This window comes from Sus scrofa, chromosome 4, assembly GCF_054392235.1.
Source record: "Sus scrofa isolate SSC_HxYL_T2T_F1_AM1 chromosome 4, Sscrofa_HxYL_maternal_Yorkshire_Landrace_v2.0, whole genome shotgun sequence".
Classification (NCBI taxonomy): Eukaryota; Metazoa; Chordata; class Mammalia; order Artiodactyla; family Suidae; genus Sus; species Sus scrofa.
This window is the reverse complement of record NC_139386.1, coordinates 55,364,599-55,382,632: the sequence shown is the minus strand read 5'-3', so window position 1 is coordinate 55,382,632 and position 18,034 is coordinate 55,364,599.

The following is an 18,034-nucleotide window of genomic DNA, read 5'->3' as shown; positions in this document are numbered from 1 at the left end:
GAATTATTAAGGAGTGCTCCCACTCTTAAGTGACCTCAGCCTTTTGTGGACCAGTGACTATTGTAGCTCCCATCTCCCCCACCTGTGACAGTGAATACTTAATGCAGTTATCCTAATCTTGCTCAGCCGTTGTATATTTGATGTCTGTGGGGTTGATAATACATGAATAGGTTTCCAGACCAATGTAAAGACCATCATGATCTCCTGGATTTTGAACCCAATGCCACAACTTATCCAATGCTAGGGTTATCTCCTGTAGGGAGTGGGTAAGTATGATCTGAATGTGGGAGTTGAGAGAAGTGAATACTTGTGATATTTGATGTCCCTCCCTAGAAGCATGTTTTACTATCCCAACCCACGGATGTTAGGCTTATACATGTTACTTTTCTTGGACAATGAATAAAGTGACATGAACAGAGCCATAGCTGAGCTTAATGGATGTAAAGCATGAGCAAGAATTAAACATTTGGAGTCATTTGTTACTGTAGCATAACCTAGGCTATGCTGATTGATATATATTAATTTATTCATTTATTTAACATTTATTAAATAATTACCATATATCAGGCACTTGTGGTACAAAGATGTTAGAGGAAAGCAATTGCAATAGAGCAAAAGGGCCACAACTTATACCCAATTTGAGTGCAGAATACATGCTGAGAGTTCAGATATGGAACTGGAGAAATGCACTTTCACTGCCTAAGATTAAACATATACATTTGTGTGTGGTATGTGTGTTGTTTTTGTGTATTTTTAAACTTTGGGGAGCCAGGTGGGAAGGGCAGTACTATGACATATGTAGCAAATTTCTTAGATGTGTATTTCCTATAAAAGTCCACTTTTTGGGGAGCTGCACTCCCAGCATGCAGAAGTTCCCAGGACAGGGATCAAACATGGACCACAGCAGTGATCTAAGCCATAGCAATGACAAGCCAGATCCTTAACCTGCTGAACTACCAGGGAACTCCAAAAATTCACTTCTTAGACTTGAGATAAAGCTTCATTGCACCAAAGAAGGAAATAAAGAGAAAGGAAGGAAGGAAGAGAGAGAGACAAAGAAAGAAAGAAGGAAAGAAAGAGAGAGAGAGAGAGAGAGAGAGAGAGAAAGAAAGAAAGAAAGAAAGAAAGAAAGAAAGAAAGAAAGAAAGAAAATGCAAAAGCATCCTCAAGCAGCTGGGGAGCCCTGAATGCCTTCCTTGCTGCTATTTTTAGCCTGCCCTGCTTCTGTCAGACTGGGTCAGAGCTGAATGCCAGGGGCAAGATGGTGTCCTTGGCAGAAGCAAGACAGTTTAGCGGGGATGTTTCTTAAAAACTGCACCTAAAAACTCAGAGAATGTGTAATGAAGTAATTTTTGCATTTGAAGGTACTGTTTTGTGAACTCTTAAATGTCAAAAGACTAAACTGAGGAGATACCACACATGCCCTTGATCAAATTTAATAATCACAACTGGCCATCCTGCCCTTCTTTCTAAGCATTTCAGTCTGGGCATTGCAGTGCTGATACTGCATGCACCATAAAGGTCAGTGCTTACTAGATCTTTACTTGGAAAGATTATCTAATCATCACAATGTCTTACAGAGCATTTAAGTGACAGGGTCAGAAACAAATCCCGAACTGCAGATCAAAGGAATGCTTTGGATGAAAGGGATTAATCTTGATTCTTGGGTTCTCATAATCATTACACACAATTGCTAATTAACTGTGACACCTTCTTTGAAAAAGGCACTACATTATTGTTTTTGTGTTTTCTTAAGCATTTGTTAAGAACTTCTTGAATCCAGATAAGGGTTGAAAGTTGTATGGTGAAGTTCTTTAACAGAAGGTTTCCCATATTTAGCTCAGGCAAAGGGGAATCCACTGCAAAGTTCCAAGGTCAATTCCAGATGGTGGAAGTTGGACTCAGTGGTTGTCCCATACCCATTTGTACTCTGACTCCTCTGAAATTCCCCATCAGCATGTAATATACATGCCCAGACAGCCTTTTATAGATTATCAATTCCCCTTTTAATAGTAGGTGTTGTCCTGAAACAAAATCTCTAAAATAGGGCTCAGACCCACCTGCCAGGATTAACCTAAGTCTGAATTTTGCAAGCCCAAACTATATAACCTCCAAGTAACTCTTTATATCTTCTCCCTGGCTCTGAAAAAGCCACATCTTTTCTAATTGGCCTCCTTATGCAATTTCAAATTCTAGAGAGAAATTTTGTCCTCTCTGTTCACCTGAACAGGGAAGAATTTCTCCCATGTGGAGGTCATAACCAAAGCCTCTTCAAATAGCCCTTCTTTTATTGGTTTTCACAGAAGGCAAGTCTCTCTCCTTGTGGTTGCTATTCCATTCATTCATTTATTAATTTGTTAATTCACTGCGAGCAAATCAGTTCTTTTTACCAAAAAAGCTCCCTTCAAGTACATTTTTCTTCTTCTCACAAGCCTGCTTTTCTCTTTTTTTGGAGCCTGCTCCCTTCTCGGTCTCTTTTTGCCCAGCTCCCTTTCAATTCAATTTGGTTTTATTCTACTTGAATCTACAAAAACCCACTAACAGTTCACATACTTCCTGTCTTTTAATGTCTTCAGTCCATCTGTTGTACAGGAAGACTTTATTTCTTCATCGGACCAATCATCATATCTTTGCTAGAGATTTCATCATATATCAGATTATCATTTGTAATAATTTTGCTAAGAATATTTTGTTTCTCTTAATCAAGCATATAGTCATTTTCCAGCTCATGCTGAGCGCTTGGTAAATATTTATCAGTGTGTTCTTCAGAATACCATTAATAGATCTCCAAAACACTCAGTATAAATAGAAATGATTAGGCAAATACACTTCAAAAATGTCCCTTATTATATACCTTTCTTAAATACACAAATATACACCTTTCTTAACTACATAAAGTTTTTTTTTGTTTTTTTAATTTTTTAACATTTTTAAAATTGCAATATTGTTCATTTACACTGTTATATTAGTTTCAGATGTACACGAAACCAATTCAGTTATATATGTATATATATTGTTTTCCAGATTCTTTTCCATTATAGGTTATTACAAGATAGTGAGTATACTTCCCTGTGCTGTATAGTATACAGTAGGTTCCTTTTTTTTTTTTTTTTTTTTTGTCTTTTTGCCTTTTCTAGGGCCACTCCCGCAGCATATGGAGGTTCCCAGGCTAGGGGTCGAATCAGAGCTGTAGCTGCCAGCCTAAGCCAGAGCCACAGCAACGTGGGATCTGAGCCGCATCTGCAACCTACACCACAGGTCATGGCAACGCTGGATCCTTAACCCACTCAGCAAGACCAGGGATTGAACCAACAACCTCATGGTTCCTAGTTGGATTCGTTAACCACTGAGCCACGACAGGAACTCCAGTAGGTCCTTGTTGTTTATCTATTTTATATGTAGTAGTGTGTATCTATTAATTCTAAACTAATTTATCCCTCCCCTCCTTTTCCCTTTGATAACCATGTTTGTTTTCTGTCTGAGAATCTATTTTTGTTTTGTTAATAACTTCATTTATATCATGTTTTTAGATTCCACATTTTAAACTCCTAATTTTTTAAACCTTAGTTTTCTCAAATTAATACCCATCAACATTTCACAAAACTAGTGTCCTTTGGTACATAGTTTGGAAAAGGCAATATTGTGTCAATTCTTCTTTATAGAATACTGGGAAGGTAGACATTACTATCTTTATTCATAGATGTATAGTTAATTTCAGAATGATTGGAATTCTTGCTCAGTTGGATGTGTCATGAAGTAACAGGGTTGGACATCAAATATAAGGCTGTCTCTCTCGAAAGTCCATGCTCCTAATCACTCTATTTTTATTACTTCAACATTGATGATTTTTTTTAGAAAACTTAATTTAAATCATATACTTTTCTGACATTTAGCTCTCCCAACCCCCACAAATTGATCAACTTCAAATGAATCTCTTGGATTTGAAGGAAGATAAGATTTGCAATGCTCTGTCATCTCCTTAGCCAGGTGTTTGGCTTCACAGTACTGTTGTGACATTTATCCATTTTGGAGACTCAGTTTAGTGGTGTTCAGAAGCAGTCTCACACTGGCTTCTGAGAGTAAATTGTTAAATTTCCAGAAATTTTCTGAGTATTTGTTAAACAGCCATTATTCAAAATTAAGTTATATAAACCTGTAATTAAATGTTGTATTAAAAATAAAAGCAATAAATTCACTCAACTCATCCATTCTGAATTATCTGACAGCATTTTATGACTATTTATGCTCTTGAAGTTGTAGGGAAGAAAAATTTGCTAGTCTCAAAATGACTCTTTTTTTATATGGATTATTTCAAGCTGAAAACAAGAAATAGAAGACTCAGGAAGTCTTTCTTTTTACCTCCCCTTTAGTTGCCTAGTATACCTGAAACTAACACAATATTGTAAATCAACTATGCCTCAATAAAAATAAAAATAAAACATAATTTAAAATTAAAAATTCTCAAGAAATTTAGGTAAGGGCCTATTCCCAGAATAGAACTATCACCAGAGGTACTTAATAAAGAAGGTGGACCAGATGTGGTGGGGGAAACTCTAGGCAACTGTGTTCAAATGTAGGAAGCTAAGAAATCAAGGTTGATTTAAAAAAAAACAGCTTCATGGGAGTTCCTAATGTGGCTCAGCCAGTTAAGAACTTGACATAGTATCTGTGAGGATGCAGGTTTGATCCCTGGCCTCCTCACTCAGTGGGTTAAGGATTCAGCATTGCCAAAATCTGTGACATAAGTCGCAGGTGTGTTGTGGATCTGACATTGTTATGACCATGGCCTTTACTGTCAGCTGTAGCTCCAGTTCAACCCCTAGCCTGGGAACTTCCATATGCCACAGGTGTGGCCCTAAAAAGAAAAAAAAAAAAAAAAAAAAAAAAGCTTCTCTGATTCTTTTAAGTTCAAAGAAAATCTTTCTAAAAATTGAATTTAAGAGGATTTAAAATATTAAGTACATTGAGAGGATATTTGATATTTGCTGTTTTCTGACATTTGCTTTGATTATTGTTAATTTTTAGATCAGAACCAAGGCTTTCTTCATTAAATCTGAGCTATCCCACCTGTGAGAAGTGGCACTTACTCTTAGAGTGCTTCATTAATTAAATTATCACACAAAAAGTGTAAAATTGCCACTCTTAACTATGCTATGCTAAGTGGCTGGAGTCATGGAGGTCAAGGAAGGCTTGTCTGAGGAAGTGGCACTAGGAGGTGTGGGGCACCAGGAAGGAGGGCAAGGGTCTTTGGGATAAAGGGAGCAGCATGTGAAAAGGTGAGAGGGAGCATGTAAGTACAAGCGGAAGAAGCTTTTGAAGATGATACAAAGAAAGCAAGAAGAAAGTGCTTCCAGATGAGGCCAGAGAGGTAAGGATAGCTCAGATCTACACATAAACCATGCTACTGATTATTGTGATTTACTCTGAGAACAATGGGAAGCCTTAGGTTGAGGTGGTCATGGAGGTGAGGGGAGTGGGGCAGACTGACCCAAATAAGGCAAGGTGTGAATTCTAAAAGGATAAAGAAACAATGGGAGAAGGGTTTCCTGGTGGCCCAGTGGGTTAATAATCCAGGCTTGTCACTGCTGTGGTGGGCTGGCTGCTGTGGCGAGGGTTCAATCCCTGGACCAGCAATTTCCACATGGAATGGGCCCAACCAAAGAGAGAGAGAGTGAGAAAGAGAGAGAGAAACAATAGAGGAGGATGCAGAGTGGAGACAGGAGGATCAGTGAGAAAGCTGTTCCCAGGTAGGTGAGAGAACAGAATGCTTTGGAATAAAGAAATAACGGTGAAGAAAAAGGGATGGGAACATTCAGGAGGCAAAATCATCAGGAATTTATGCAATCTCTACTAAACAAAAATAGCAGTTTTTCTCACAAAAGAATAAAAAGCCATCAGCCAGGCCTCACTAGTGGATGTGCAGTAAGCTCTTTTTTCTAGCAGTTGGAAGGCATTTGTGCTGATCAGACACTCGTTAACCATGTTCTCATTTGAAACTAGAAACTGAATCTGAAACACAGGCTTAAGTACATCATCTGTGTCCAAGAAACAAAGCAAAGCATATTGGCTCAGACATGAAAAAGTGAGACCCTGAGTCTACCTTTCAGGTGCCCATGGAGAACAACCACTGTGCCAAACAACGTGCTTTATTCCTCTCTGAACTCTCAAATCTTCTCCTAAGGGAAATTGCTTGGTTCAGGGCTTCGCCTTTCATATCTTTAGATCACTTTAGTATTATTTGGATCCAGTAACACTGAAATACATTTGTATTTTAAAACAAACTTAGCATACAGAAATTAAAAAATAAAATGTTGAGAATTTTCAATTTATTGCCAGTATCACTTCAATGTCCTATATATTGTGACTTAGCAATCTTAAATAGTTCAAAAGCAGACATTTTTTACTTGATTTTTAAAATACTTTTATATTGGGGAACGTTTTCAACTAACAAAATCAAGATGAACATCACCCACTTTCCATATCCAAGTCCATTTTCATTATACTGTGCACATGCTTGTGTGTGTGTGTGTGTGTGTGTGTGTGTGTGTGTGTGTGTGTGTGTGTTGTGTGTCTTCTAGTTGGAAATATACTTTCTGGCGGTTCTGGATGCTGTGAATACAATGAGATCCTACTGTATAGAACAGGAAGCTATACCCAATCACTTGTGCTAGAACATGATGTAAGATAATATGAGAAAAAGAATGTATATATGTGTGTGTGTGTATGATGTATGACTGGGTCACTTTGCTGTATAGTAGAAATTAACACAACACTGTAAATCAACTATACTTTAATTAAAAATTTTTTTAAAATAATTTATTTGAGTCTAAGTTTTCTCAATATTTAAGATTGAAAAACCAGTAACTATGATAATCTTAGATGATTTTAACTAATATATTTCAAGCCTTTAAAATGTGCCAGGCACTGTTCTAATCACTTGATATACATTAACTCACTAACTCCTTACCACAGCCCTTGGAAGCAGGTGGAAGCAGGTATCATCATCATCATCATCTTATTATTATTATATTATTTTTCCCATTTTAAATGAAGAAATGGAGGCACAAAGAAATTAATATATTCAGGGTTATACAAGATAACGATCTCATTTTTATTTCAAATGTTACTTTCTTTACCATTGAAGTATTGTGTGACTTCTGTTTTTTTTAAAACATTGCATTAAAATATTGTTTTTCTCAATAATTGAAGTTTTTGGTGTCCCCTTAAATTTTGTAATTGTAGTGAGTGACTTCTTGCCTCACCTCAGTCTCCTGCCTTGAACTTCTTATCTCTAAGAGTCCTGGTAGGCTTTAGATGATGCATATAAAATACTTTGCATCACCAGTAGCTTGTTAGCTGTCATTATTATTATTCTTTCATGTAAATGAGAGAAAAAAGATCTAAGTAACTTTTATAAAAAAATGGCACATAATGAAGAATTTACAGGTCTTAACACTCTCTTCACATAATAGTATATAATTTTAAAAGTCTGCATTTATTGCTACAATTATCAAAACTTGTATAATGCTTTCTCTTTTTCCAAAACACTTTCACATGTAATATATGAAATATATAATATATAATACATAATATATGCACATATATCCATATGTGTGTGTATGCGTGTGTGTGTATATATATATATATATATATATATATATATATATATGTATATATGTGGTTTGCACTTTGCAAGAAGAAGATTAGGTGCCTAGGGAAAGTGTTTTTTTTTTTTTATTTTTGTCATTATAGTTGATTTAAAATGTTTTGCCAATTTCTGCTGTACAGCAAAGTGACCCAGTCATACACACATATACTTTTTTTCTCATGTTGTCTTCCATCATGTTCTATCACAAGTGATTGGATATAGTTCTCTATGCTATACAGCTGGACCTCATTGCATATATTCTAAATCTAACAGTTTGCATGTACTAACCCCAAATCCACAGTCCCTCCCACTCCCTCCCCCTCCCCCTTGGCAACCACAAGTCTGTTCTCTGTCTATGAGTCTGTTTCTGTTCTGTAGATGGGTTAATTTGCACCATATTTTAGATTCCATATATGATATTATATGGTATTTGTCTTTCTCTTTATGACTTAGTATGAGAGGGAAAGTATTTTTATCATCTTTTTAGTTAGAAGAAAACAAAGACTAAGTGGGATTAAGTGGTTTGCTCAAAGGACCCAGCTAACAAACCAGGAAAAGCTTTACACTTGTCTGCACACAGTTAAGAGAAACTCTTAGTAATTGCAGGAGCCAGGCGCTTTCCTGCCTCAAAATCTATATAATGTCAGTTCAGCACACAACTTCTGCCTACTCCACCTTCTGTTCTTCTGCATACAAAGCGATGAAAAGGACAGAATAGATGGGGGAAATACTACAAATTACTGAATCGCACACATCTTTTCTTTGCTCCCTGAAGGAGCCATGAAGTCTGCTGCTCCTGTGGGAGCCAGCCTAGGATGAACACCAGTGGAGGCAATGCTTGTACTTCACAATGAAATAAATAATTATTTTTTTTTCTCTTTGTGGCTTTTACATTCTCAAAGTTGTCTTTCAGAAACTGCACTAGTTTTGTAGCTTCATTTGGGAAATAGTTAAAAACAAAAACAAAACATTTGGGAAGGTCTTCAAACCCTATCATCATTTATTGATATGCTTAGAAAACTTAGGAAAATGATTGTTGTAATTTTATTACCTTAAATAATTTAATTTTAAGGAATTTTATTTTCAGCCTATGCTTTATGATTAATCTGATCTTGTCATTATGATCTTGAGATTTCAGATTTTGATTACAGGTCCCAAAAGATGGAATGTGGTTAATCACAGTGCAAATGGTAATGACCTTAATTTTTCAGAAACAACACCTAGTCTTATGACTTCTGAAATCAGCTGTTCATACTTGTGTTCTTATAGGGAAAGGGCAGTTTGGGTGCCCTTTTGCAAAAAACAAACAAACAAAAAAAACCAATAAAAGATACAATGTATAGCATCAGTAAAATAGTCACATTAGGAAGTTTCCTTGTGGCACAGCTGGTTAAGGATCCAGCATTGCTGCAGCTGTGGTGCAGGCTGCAACTACTGCCGTCCCTGGCCTGAGGACTTCCACATGCTGTGGGAACGGCCAAAAAAAAAAAAAACCCACAAAAAACAAACAAACAAACAAAAAAAACCATAGTAAACTATTTTTCTTTTACTCTTTCATCTAAAAAATATTTTTAACTCTATGGATATTCTCTTTTTTATAGAAATTAAATCAATGTTGCTTTAATTTATAAAATGTGCTTGGAAAGCAGGATTGGTGTTATGTTAATTTTCCCCTTTTTCTAAGAAAAAAGCTTAGATATTTTCGGCAGAGTCTCAGACACCATGGCCAACACTATGCTGTAGAGGAGACAGCAATGACTTTGCAGTCAGAGATCTAAGTTCAAATTCTAGAGCCACCATATGCCAAGGCTGAGACTGGAGATACCAGCTTCTCACATTGTGAAAATGATAATAAAACTGACACTGAATTTGTTCTCACTCTCCACCACCCCCTTATATGTTACGCTGTCAAGGCACAACAATTATGGGTTGAAAGCAATGTTTCCCTCTTTTATTTGGTGGAACCTTATTAAATTGTCTGCAATGAAGTTTTTTAACCTTAAAGGAAGTGATTTCCATGTAGTTCAGCTTAATAGATGGGAAAAAGACACTTGGCATAAAGAGGCCAAGTAAGGTGCATAATGTCACATGGCCAGTTATGGTACACCAGGACCTATATTCCCTTAAACTGCTAAAATGTACTGTTTCGCTAAAGGATATGCTCTCTTTTTTATTATTATTCTAATACTATGAGATAAACCTTACCATTCAAGTATGTTAAATTCTGATCTTTTTTTTCTCTCTCTCTCATTATTTTTTATTGGTTTTTCTCACTTTGAAGTCAAAACACCAAGCTCATAAATTATGGAGAAAAAGTCAATGAATACTTGGTATAAAATAAATTCATTAAACTGGCAAGTTTTCATAATTTAATACTCATTACTGAGCATTTCTTTGATCAGAAATCACCCAGAGGTTAACAGAGTGGACTCTGGAGCCAGATTGCCTGGCTTTACATATGGAACACTCTCTGACATTAGGAAGTTATTTAATCTCTCTAAGCCTCAATTTTGTCCTTCATAAAATGGGACAAATAATAATATGTATTTCCTATGATCTCTTTGAGGATTAAGGTAGTTATTTATTAAAGCACATAGAAAAATATGCACATAAAAAGTAACTCTATAATATTAGCGTTACTGTGATGGTCAGAACTGAGTAAAATGCTTTCTGGTAGGTATTCAAAATGAGTTCCCCACCCCCAAATTTGTTCACTTTTACATGGGGATTATTTTGAGCTAAAGGCAATGGGGACCCTGCACTTTAAAGAGAAACTACTGCCCCTCCCTTACCTACCTAGTAGAATTTAAATTGGGTATTTTTCCCAGAAAAAAAAGAGTTATTACTGGAGGTAAATTTTATCTAAGTGGCTGCCCCTATAAGAAGGGCAAACATTTACTCTTCTTGTCATCTTGAGAATGAGCCTCCTGCCCTTGGGCACCACAGGCCCCTATCCCACTCCTTAACTTGGGATGGCATATACGCCTCATTTTACCTTTCTGTCTCTGAAGCTCTCATGTATGTGGGGTTCCCATATGTGCAAAATCAAAGTTTATTTCCTCCTTTAATCTGTCTCATGTTAATTTAATTCTTAGATCAGCCAGAAAAATCTAAGTAGAAGGAAGTTTTCTTTCTTTCCAACACTGGTTACTACAATGAAGCTAACTTACAACTGTAAGTTAGATATTAGCCCTATTTTGTACATGAGGAAAACTCACAATCTGTGTAAACTGTCTGGAGTGTGAAATAATCAGGAAGGTAGTGATTCAGCTTATGGTAGGGCCATCTACCATAGTTTCTAAATGGTCAACCAGTAATTAACCAGTCATTCACCTACATGTACTTAATTCGGTATATACTTACCTCTGTGAAAATGCTGAAGACATAACACTTTTTTTTTTCTTTTTTTTTTTTTTTTTTGTCTTTTTGCTATTTCTTTGGGCCGCTCCCGCGGCATATGGAGGTTCCCAGGCTAAGGGTCTAATCAGAGCTGTAGCCACTGGCCTATGCCAGAGCCACAGCAACGCGGGATCCGAGCCTTGTCTGAAACCTACACCACAGCTCACAGCAACACCGGATCGTTAACCCACTGAGCAAGGGCAGGGACCGAACCCGCAACCTCATAGTTACTAGTCGGATTCGTTAACCACTACGCCACGACGGGAATTCCCAAGACGTGACACTTTTACAAACACAAACGCACACAAATATTGAAGAGAAGTCTCAAGTCCTTTGGAAACACTGGCTTGGACTATTCAGATAAAACTTGAGTTAGGCCTTGTGTGAAGTGTAGAACTTGGATTGCAGAAGAAATGGAAAGTCTCCACAGGCAGAGAAAGCATTCATAAGGCAAGGTGAGGGGATCATATTACTAGATTACTAGTTTAATTGTGTGTCTTATCAAACTTCATTAGAACAGGGATCAGCTCCTCATTGCTAAACCAGACATCCTTGACACTTACCATGGTGATAAGAAGGACAGGTACTTAATAAATATTTATGAAATGAATGAATGAGAGTGAGCAGTGCATTTTGGGGCCAGACCAGTAATAGGACAGGCAAAAAATTTCTTCTACTAAATTGATCCTTGGGCAGAATGTTGGAGAGCTTAGAAAAGGAGCTGTAATTCCAGTTAGAAAAAAGTTACCCACTAATTGTTTTAACTTTATATTTAATATTATTTACTTTCAGCTGCTTCAAATGTTATAATTTATATCAATTGCTCTTAACCCTCCTCTTCCCCCTGAACATTCAAAAAAATGCAATTTTAAATCAGTTAAGGAGAGCAAGTTCCCTACCCAATACACCCTGAATTGGTTTCTTATAAAATAAGGAAAATAAAACTTTGGAAAACATTTTACATTTTTTAATGTTTTTTTAATTTAGTTATTATTTCTATCAAATTTATACATACACACATATACACAGAGCCACTTTTTTCTTACATTTTTCCCCCCACAAGCTGTGAAAAATAGAGCAGTTCCTTGAAGTTCATCAACTTCATTGCATTTTTTTGCTTTCCGAAAGCAACGGTTTTCAACTTTTTTAGTTAATTTTAGGAGGGATTTAACACCATTTCTCCTAATAAATGCTGATATCTTTCTTCTTTCTTTTTTTATTGGTTCATCATTTATGGACCTCCAACATGAAATACAAGGATTTGGCTCTTGTTCATTCCCTCCACTACTCCTTTCCATAGCACTTGCCCTGTTCCCATGCACTAAATATAACTATATAGTAATTTTTATTAGTTAAACATTCAGTATGTGTCTCCTTATGACTAAAACCATGTAGTATATGCTACTATATGCTAGCCATGTAGTATAACATGATCATTTTTAACTTCTTGTACAACTCACCACTCATTTCATGAATAATTATATACATTTTTGTTTGAATGGTTTTCTATGTAACTATCACTAATTCAACACTAAAATTCACATACACCTAGTCAGGTACATTTCTTTCAATACATTCAGATCTTTGAGTACTTAAAACAGACCTGCTCCCACCTGGAGTGGTAGTTGTGTGAGGTCACCGACAGCTATCATTTTAGAATCTCTCTTTGCTATAATCCTGGAAACTCCCTTTGCCTCTCTTATGTTCGGTCCTTTGTTCCTGAATTCCATGTTTACCTCTTCCTTGATTAAATACATCTTATACTAGATCCCCTACAAGTGGTATAGATAATATAAATTATTTGACCTATTGCATATCTGGGAATATCTTTATACTTACACTTATTTAATAATCTGGCTTGAAGTATTTAGAAGTATATATTTTCCAGAATAGTGAAGATATTATTCTATTGTCTTATATTTTCCAATGCAGTTTTAGAGGTGTTCTTTGTTACTTTCCAAATTAATTGTTTACCCTTTACTTTTTTTTTTTTGTTTTTTTTTTTTTTTTTTTTTTTTGTCTTTTGTCTTTTTTGTTATTGTTGTTGTTGTTATTGTTGCTTATTTCTTGGGCCGCTCCCGCGGCATATGGAGGTTCCCCGGCTAGGGGTCAAATCGGAGCTGTAGCCACTGGCCTACGCCAGAGCCACAGCAACACGGGATCCGAGCCGCGTCTGCAACCTACACCACAGCTCACGGCAACACCGGATCGTTAACCCACTGAGCAAGGGCAGGGATCGAACCCGCAACCTCATGGTTCCTAGTCGGATTCGTTAACCACTGCACCACGATGGGAACTCCCCCTTTACTCTTTAATTATTGAAACTTCTCCATTCTTCCTTTCTTTTTTTCTTCTTTCTCTCTTTCTTTCTCTTCTCTTCCTTCCTTCCTTTCTCCTTCCTTTTTTATTTCCTTCTCTTTCTCTCTTTTTTCAGCTTGTCACATCTTCTCTCTATCCCTATTAAAATGTGATGTGACTATGGATTTATCTTCATATATTTTGCTCACTATTTGGTTAGGTCTTTTAATTCACAAACCAATATCTTTCGAGTCCAGGACTCTATCTTGAAGTACTTTATTTGTTATTTCTTTGTTTTTTTCATTCTAGTCTTCTTATTATTCAGATATTGTACTTCTGAGAATAATCCCTTAATTCTTTTATCTTTTCTTTCTAAATTTTCCATCTCTATATTTACCTTACTTTCTAGAAGACTTCATTATCATTATCATTATTGTCTAATTACATTAAAAACACACATTAGAAAGAAGAAACATTAAAATATTAAGCAAACCCCTTATAATAATTAACAAGAAAAAAAGAGAGGAAACACAAATAACAAACATCAAGAACAAAAATAAGTCATTAATATATATCCTACAAAAATTAAAAAGGTAACAAGATAATATTACAAACAGGAGGAGTTCCTGTTGTGGCTCAGTGGGTTAAAAACCCAACATAGCGTCCTTGAGGAGGCTAGTTCGATTCCTGGCCTCACTCAGTGGATTAAGGATCCTGCCTTGCAGATGTGTCTCGGATCCCACATTGTTGTGGCTGTGGCAGAGACCTGGACCTGTAGCTCTGATTCAACCCCTGGCCTGAGAACTTCCATATGCCACAAGTATGCCCCCCTCCCAGAAAAAAAAAAAGGATGATATTATAAACTTGAGCCAAAATAATGTTTAAATGAAATGAACAATTTCTTAGCAAAGCAGAACTTTCGAAGACTGACATAGGAAGAAAAAATCTGAAGCATTATTTAGTTATTATAGATAAGCTAATCCATCATTTTAAATATTACCATAAATCAGAGAAAGGACTGACTTTTGTGACATTTATTTACACAGCTTTGAAGACCTAATTTAAGGAAAAAAATACAAAATTGGAAATTGATATGTCTTTGGATGAAAAAATAAATCACTACAAGATATGGGTTATAAAAAACTGTCCAATATCAGAATATAGCCATATCCAGAAAAATAACATAGTACTTTCACTAATTAGATGCCTGATGCACTTCTAATAATTGTAATATCACTTCCCCTGTAGTGAGAATAAAATAATTCAAGTCTTTTTCTAGGTGATCTGATTGTGATATTTTATTACTGATAGGTTAGTAAAGTTGCAGATTTATAGCTCATTATTGTAATGCCACATAAACTTTTAGGATTCTTGTCAAATTTGGGAGAAACTTTTATCAATTTCTTTAATATGTAAGCTATAGGATTTTAGGGCATCGTCAAGTGTACTCCTGAGAGGAGACGACTTTTTGAAGAAGAATTTCATTTGGTGAGTATAAAATCATGAATGGGATTTCAATTGGGGAAAATAGTTCCTCTCGAGTCTGGGGAAGTCAGATGAAATAACTTTGCCACCCACAAAGTTCCATCTCGATTGTTCTTCCCTCCCAAACGCATTCCCTCTCTCACTCAGCTAGTCCTGTGAGGTCTTTGGGTCTCATCTATCAATATCCTATCTTTCTTGCTGACCATTCCTTCTTTCTTCAGATGCAGTCACTTGCTTTAAATGCAATTCGAGTCTGTGGCTGGTCAAAGGCCCATTGTATCTTTAGGTCTGGAGGCATTTTTTTTTTTTTCTCTCATTATGTGCTGGTTTCATTAAGCCACTTCTCAGAATTCCCTGAGGCACCCCTGGCAGAGCACACAAAGGACTGTGGAATTCTCTACTTCCACAAATCCACAAGCATTCAGCCAGCACCTGTGTGGGCAATCTTTTACAAAATACAACTTTTCTCAACTTAATCTCCATTTTAGTATAGAGGATCTGTAGGCTTGAAACCCTAGAAATTATTTTAATTATAGTTAGGAAGTTTGTTTTCAATGACTATTTATAACTTTCTTTGAAAGATGGCATCACATTGATCATAGTGACGGGGCAGAAATACAAAGCAGCCTATAGGTGGTAGGAAAAGGGTGAGGACCAGCAAAGACGGGAAGAGGTAAGTGTATAAATGGCACAATCATCACGGTGGAGACAAAGGACTTGCCACATGATCCCACCCACACTGCATCTAAGACAATGGTTTGGTGCTAAAAGAAATGCCCAAAGTGGGCTGTAGGCGTATATGTTTATCCCTCCATGTCATTCCTAGAATGGATTCCACCTTCTGTTCTTTGCCATTTGTTGCCTTTGGCACACACAAATTAGTTCAAAGCTTTAAAAAATCGAAATTATGCCTATTCCTCAGATGGAACAAAATCTATGATCAGGTCCTTAAGTGAAGCAAATTCTGTGTGACAGTGTACTTAGATCTTATTTATTTATTCATTTGCCTCATCTTGCAAAAACAACTCATTGTGTTAATGTTTTAAGGGCTGGTCAACAAATTTGTGCTCACTTTAATACTATTTTTGTTTTGTGGGTTTCACCTTTGATCCTTCTTAATCACTGAGGTTCCAAGTCAAGTTCTATACTCTACTGAGGTGCTAATAAGGCATTGTTGATCTGCTACTAAGAGGAATCATGACAACTCCTGTATTACAGAATTTTAGAAAATTGAAAAAGTGGTAATTGTAAGGCGAGCGCGGAGAAAAAGAGAACGAGCCGGGTGTTCAGGCAAAGAGAAGAAAATTTATTAGAGGGGAAAGGGAGAGGGTGGCTGACCCTTGCAAAGAGCCAGCCCCCCGCCCTTCTCCCAGGGCCTTCTCATACCCCATGGATGGGAAATTTGTTTCTGTGAAGCAAGGGGAGTTTATTTTTTGCCTGCAGCCGAAATCTGGTCGTCATGAGAAAGTTGAAAGTATCTCACGGTAGGATGGTCTTGTAATCCTGAGAAGGCTGGAGGTGTGTGGTGTCTCGCGGTGAAGGGGGTTAGGGTCTCATAGTCTTGGGAAAGTAAGCACCAGACGCGAAAACAGGATGTTGCTTGAGCAAGGTAGTCAGTCTCATGGATCAGCATAAAGAGCCTTTTTTTTTTTTTGGTCTTTTTGCCATTTCTTGGGCCGCTCCCGCGGCATATGGAGGCTCCCAGGCTAGGGGTCGAATCAGAGGTGTAGCCACCGGCCTACGCCAGAGCCACAGCAACGCGGGATCCGAGTGGCATCAGCAACCTACACCACAGCTCAGGGCAATGCCAAATCTAAGGAAGGTCAGGGATCAAAGCCGCAACCTCATGGTTCCTAGTCGGATTTGTTAACCTCTGAGCCAGGAGGGGAACTCCCTAAAGAGCCATTTTAACAATGTGCCCCCATATAGCCCCTAACAGTAATTAGTAACTTTTATATAACATAGAAAATGACATGGTGGCTGAGGGCATTGGAAAAAGATGGTTATATTCATTTTCTAACAAATTATCACAAACTTAGTGGCTTAAGAGTTTATTATCTAACAGTTTATTATCTAACATTTTGTTATTAGATAAGTTTATTATCTAATAGTTCTGCAGATAGAAGTCCAGGCATGGTATGGCAGAATTGCTGCTCAGGATCATATCAGGCTGAATTTAAGGTGTCAGCCAGAGTTATGGCTTTCATATAGGGCTTGAGGCCCTCCTCCAAGCTCACTAGTTGGAAAAATTCATTTCCTTGTGGTGGTAGGACTGAGGCACAGATTTTCCTGCTAGCTTTCACCTAAGGACTATTCTCAGTTCCTAGAAGCTACCTGCCATTCTTGGCCACATGGTCTGCATAGGCAGTTTACATACAGAGGTTTGCTTTGCTTTTTTCCAGGCCAGCAGGAACACATGTCACTTATTTTTCTCTTCTGTGACCAGCCAGGAAAACTCTGCTTTTACAGGGTTCACATAATTAGGTCAGGCTCACCCAGAATAATCTCCTGATCTTAAAATGAAATGATCTGGGAATTTAATTACACCTGAAAAATTCCTTCACTTAGGTAAATTGGTGTTTAATTGAATAATTAGAAGAAAGTGGGAAATACAAAGCACTTGGAATCTTGGAGACATCTTAGAATGTCTACTTATCAAAATGATCTAGGAAGAAAAATGAGGTTTTTTTTTTTAACACTAGACATCTAGAGTATTCACAGAACAAGTTTATTCTAATGGACAGATGTGAGTGATAAAGTCATGGTCTAGTCTAGCTGCAAGTTGTCTCCCAGTAGAGGTTTCTAAGCCAAGATAATTTCTTCTCCAACAGCCTTATCTATTTCCTTTCCACTGATGGTAAATTTGTGAAGACACCCCTGCCTAGAATGAAAAGAGTTATGCAAATCTGATATGCAGTTATAGATCTGTTGGCCTATTTTTAAAAAAAAATAAATGTTATTGTTGAAGCATTATATTCATACAGAAAATCAACATGATCATAAGAGTACAGCTCAACAAATTATCACAAAATTATCATACCCATCCCATACCATACTCATCTCAAGAAGTGGAAAAACTGTCAGCCTCTGAAAGACTCCCAGTTTGAAGACTCTACCATCTACAGAGAATAAACTTCTGATTTTCTGCCAGACTGGGGAGGCTCAGTACCCCAGATTGTGAAGTGAAGAAAAGATTCTGACGAT